The sequence below is a fragment of the Montipora foliosa genome, chromosome 6 (assembly GCF_036669935.1).
Source record: "Montipora foliosa isolate CH-2021 chromosome 6, ASM3666993v2, whole genome shotgun sequence".
Taxonomy (NCBI): domain Eukaryota; kingdom Metazoa; phylum Cnidaria; class Anthozoa; order Scleractinia; family Acroporidae; genus Montipora; species Montipora foliosa.
In genome coordinates this window covers 38063777-38068776 of record NC_090874.1, presented here as the reverse complement: position 1 = coordinate 38068776, position 5000 = coordinate 38063777, and the positions used below count along the sequence as shown (strand labels likewise).

The following is a 5000-nucleotide window of genomic DNA, read 5'->3' as shown; positions in this document are numbered from 1 at the left end:
TGTTATGATGGGTGCTGGACTGGATGTCGCCATATTTAAGCCACACACCACACGTTCTGCTGCAACATCGAAAGCCAAGAGGGCATGTGTCCCTCTCAGTGTCATATTAAAGCATGCTGGGTGGTCCAACCACTGAACATTTGACAGATTTTACAACAAACCAGTTGTGCAAGACTCTACTTTTGCACATTCTTAAAACAGATTGATTTTACAGTATGTATTTTGCACATATGTTCATATTTGTCAGATGAGTACCATTTCTGATTACCGTTACTGTTCAGAACTCTGCATGCCTCTTTTTACCTCTCATGTGAATGTCTTGCTTTACAATCTCATGGGATCCCGGATGCTCTGATGACAGAATAGAATTGAAAATTAAACGAGACTTGGAAGTTGAAGTTTGATTGTCATTCTGAGTCATACCACTGCATCTAGGGATCACATGCCCCCCCCCCCCCCCCCCCCCATCAGTAGCTATATAGCTCTGTCCCACCCAATGTTATTTTGACCTTTTTATGCACTGTTACAGTATTATGAACCATGGATGTGATCAACATTCACATTCGAGCTTTGAAAACTGATGTGCGCATGCGCGATGCAATCTCATGTGATCCCTAGGTGCAGTGGTATGACTCAGACACACAATAACAATCAAACTTCAACTTCCAGGCAAGTCTTGTTTAATTTTCAATTAAACAAAAGTGGTCCCAGAAGAGATCCTTGCGGGACACCACAGCACTGGACTACACGCCAGTTCGAATAAGCGTTCTCTGTTTTGCCTCGTTGCTTACGATTTAGAAGGTAAGAGCGGATCAATTGAATGAAATGATCCAGAAGCCCATATGCCGCTAACTTTCTTATCAGGAGGCAGTCGCATATAGTGTCAAAGGCCTTACTCAGATCTACAGTCATCTAATGCTTCTCTCCAGTCCTCTGTAATCTTCAGCAGTGCCGTGCGACAAGAATGCCCCTTTAAGAAGCCAGACAGACTGTCGGAGAGTAGACGGCGTGAAACAAAGTAGTTGTACAGTTGATTATACATGATTCGTTCAAAAATCCTAGGGTAGAATTAAGATGAGACGATAACTGACTTTGGTAGCTTCACATCCCTTTTTAAAAATTGGACAGATGTTGCTAGAATTCCACTCGCTAATCCAACAAGATTGTTCGAGACAATAATTTATCAAGCGAGTCAAGGGGGTCGCCAAAGCAGGGGCATACGCTTTCAGGAGCCTCGGGAGAATACCGTCCACGCCAGTTGCCTTGGATCCATTTAGATTTAATAGCAGGTCCAACACATATTTAGCAGTGACGGGCTGGAAACTAAAGGAGAACTCTTGATCTTGATCGTCAGCTATTTCATTGATTAGGTTTACAATGGGATGTTTGTCGAACTCAGATTCAGGGAGAGCCAAAGAATGGCTTAGTCCTGACTCGGCGAAATAGTTGTTAAATATCTCAGCCACTTCTTACGGTTCATTATGAACTTGACAATTTTCAATGAGAGTTATTTTGCACAAGTAGGACCTACGCGTGTTCGGTAAGAGAGGCTTCAGTTTTCTCCAGAATTCCCTTGGGCTAGATTTATTGGACTTTGCGCTAACAAAGTGGCCGCGTAGAGCTTTGCTCTTCAGCGAGGTGACCTTATTCCTTTGTCTTTTGAAGGCATCCAGTTTTCGGCCGAAGGGTTTTTACGAAAAGCTCTATACAGTTGGCAACGACGAGAGATATGAAGCTTTATCCGTGTGATCCACGGTAATGGGTCTCCCCGTACGCGACTCCTCTTAGTAGGCGCATGTGAATCGAGCACTTCATTATACAGGCCTTTCCAGTGGGACCAGATATCATCAACATTTTCAAATATATACGTACTTTCCCACGGGACATTCTTAAGATCACGGATGAATAATTCAATGTCAAAATTTTTCATACTTCGATAATAAATTTGCTTCGGGGGAGGTTTCGGAAGTCTCTGTTTTCTTACAGTGGAAATCAAATCATGGTCGCTAATGCGACTCTAGCGACTCCACTGAATCCATTCATTTGATAAAATTAAGCGAAATAAACATGGTTTTGACCATTCCCCCTTTGACATCAATTTTCATTCATAATCGGGACTGCCAAAACTCTTCCAAATTATTCTGCCTAAAACGTTGCTCGAAACGAAATCATACCACCGCAAATACTTGTTGGTTCAAAATTGAAATGAAAAATAAAAGGGAAATTATAATTCTCTTCATTTTGCTAGAATAAATTGGTTTTTCTCCTACTTTTCTTTCCCACCGTTGCCGCCTTTGCTGACCACGCAAACTTTTTTGAATACGCAGCTGACGAAGGTGGCTCAGGGAAGAACCCAATGTCTCGTCCCAGTACCAAACACCTCCCGTCTGTAGTCCGTAGTCCGTAGTCGGCGAATCTTAAAGTCCCTAGGGTGGTGGAAGTTGTTAGCTTGTTCAATGAACAGCTTGATTTCCTGTTTATCTACGTCCCATAGTGAGAAAACGTTATCAATGAAACGTTTCCATGTTGTTGGTTTAACGTCGCTCTGGCTCAGCTTTTTTGTTCCAATTTCTTACGAAACAGCCCCAGTCCATGTACTACCCCTATATGAACTACCCAAATACACCTTTTTCCAAAATGACCGCCATTTCAATATTCTTTTGCTTTTATTCAAATAAGCCCTTGATGCCTCGTTCTTAAGCTTAAAATTCAAAAGAATATTTTATCTTGAACGAGGCAACAAGGGCCAATTTGTATCCGCATAAATCAGCGGCCATTTTGGAATAAGGTGTATGGACTACCTCTAAAAAGTGCTAACGGTATTTCGAATGAGTACTATTGACAGAATTGAAATGATGATACACTTACATTGCACGTACCGTGTTTAATTATTTTCTTCCGCACGGCCACATGCCGGTGTCAAGATGGGTTTTATCAAAGGAGGGCCTAGTAGGCTTCTCCGAACAAACTCTTCAAAAAAGCGTTAAAGCAAACTGTAAAATGAAGGTTTCAGAATTATCTGAAACAACAAACCCATAAAAGGTAAACCGTGCAGGTCTGTCACATTCTTTCAAATTTTTGTTTATAGCCTAACAGAGGGAAACTAGGTCTTAAATGACTCAAAACCTGCAAGGCATTCGCGGCCGCACGACATGCGCTCGACAGTTCTTCCCCATGTGCCCAGAAACCAAAATGGCGGAAAATGACCCACATCAATCACGGCAATGCGATCAAGTGTTGCAAAATTAAAATTTTAAAAAAATACAGCGCAAAGACCAGCACAGATATAAATACACATATAGACCTTACTCATAAATGGCGGTCACATTTTTAATTCTTTTGTACACGTGCAAATTAGCCTACCAAGCCTCATTTTAGAGCAAGAATTCCTTTCAATTCACTGTAGGGTATCGAGGCTTGGTAGGCTAATTTGCACTTCGACAAGAGAATTATAAATTGACCTCAATTTATGAATAAGGTCTATAGAACGAATATAAAACAAAGAGAATTAAAAAAATAAATGTGCTTAACACATATTTAAATTAATGGACAGAGATGTAAAATATATCAAAGCAAAATAAAAAAACATATAGAAAGAAAATAAAAATTACGGCATAGAAATGCGATAGATGCATTACACTCCGCTCCGCGCGCGGACCTTCCACTGTTTAACTATGTTAAGTTGTTGCTAAATAGGGATACTGAGTTTCTTCGTCTTGGAGTCGTTATCAGTTTTGTCAGTGACGTTTTGAAATATAGTTTAAATTAAAACTGTATGGTAAATACAGAGACAAGATTTTTTTAACGACAGCCAAGTCAACCCAGGTAATTGCGTAAACTTGATTATTTTCTCTACGTAGCTGATGACACTGGTGTTTTCCAAAGCATTCATGCCGGTTTTGCTTCAATTTACAAAATTTCTGACGAGTGATGTCGTTGTTAACTCGATTACAGTCTTTTCTGTGGGCGAAACCACTTTATCTAGAACTCATTTTAGTTCCACACATGAACAAATTTCCTCTCAATGGATAGCAATTGCTGTTATTGTCAAAGTTTAGTTATTTTTAAAGTTGTATGATTGTTTCCAAAAAGAAGAACAATAACAACAAACAGTTGCAAATACAAATACAACTTGAGGTTTTATTGGCCGATACTTAAAGTGCGCCTTTACTTTTGGTTAGCATCTGGACAAAGGAAACTATTTGTAACACAGAAAAGCCGGGAAAGCGCAAAATCCTAAAAGATTTTGACAACAGAGGGATGTACAAAGTGTCACTGGTGGATTTAGGTTGCTTTCAACCCCTTTATTAACGCAACGTTTTCTTTTGTTTTGTTTTTATTTTTTATCAGTAGGATTTGGAACCCAGACACTTTATATGGCTTGCAAAATTCTAGTATTTACTCTTCCCCTTAATTCGAATAATAAGAGAGGGAAGAAACATTGCTCGATCCATTTTGTAAGTTGCCGTCGCCTATTAGTTTTTCATCGCCTCGTCACTTATTTCAAGATGTACCGGTAGTTTGCGCTCGGCGAACTCGGCCCATACATAAAAAGGTGAAAAACAGTCGGTGATACGACGCATTAATGTTGGACTGGACCAGAGTTATTTTTCAATACTTTTAAATTGATATTTATCTGTAAACATTTTATCTCTATATACAATATTTACACAAGTCGAAAAGAGCCAAGCTAGCTAACTTTACAATAGTTTAGTTCCTGTGATTCGAGCAGGGATTAGACTAAAGCCAGCTTCGTTACTTCATTCGTGAACTATTCTAGCTTGTTTACAATCGCCAACTTGACGGTTAAGAGGATACAACAACATCAACTGAAAAAGTGTTTGCGGACCATTAATTTAAAAAAATATAAATGAGTTGTAGCAGCGTTACATCCACGATCTCATAACAAAGAGTTTCGGAAAAAGTTGCAGAAAGAAGATTCTATATACTTCCTTTACCACTTCTCGTAACGTTGCAACGAATTTTACGTTGGGTCCTGC

General features: G+C 39.6%; 1 protein-coding gene across 3 annotated transcripts in view; it reads right to left on the bottom strand.

The window, feature by feature from the left end:
• Positions 1 to 3429: 3429 nt before the first annotated feature.
• Positions 3430 to 5000, bottom strand: part of LOC138007288 (polycomb group RING finger protein 5-B-like) — a 32644-nt gene continuing 31073 nt past the window's right edge. For all 3 annotated transcript variants that reach the window (XM_068854107.1, XM_068854106.1, XM_068854104.1), the window contains one exon: positions 3430 to 5000. This exon is cut by the window's right edge and continues 2038 nt beyond it. The gene's annotated coding sequence lies outside the window, so the exon portion shown is untranslated.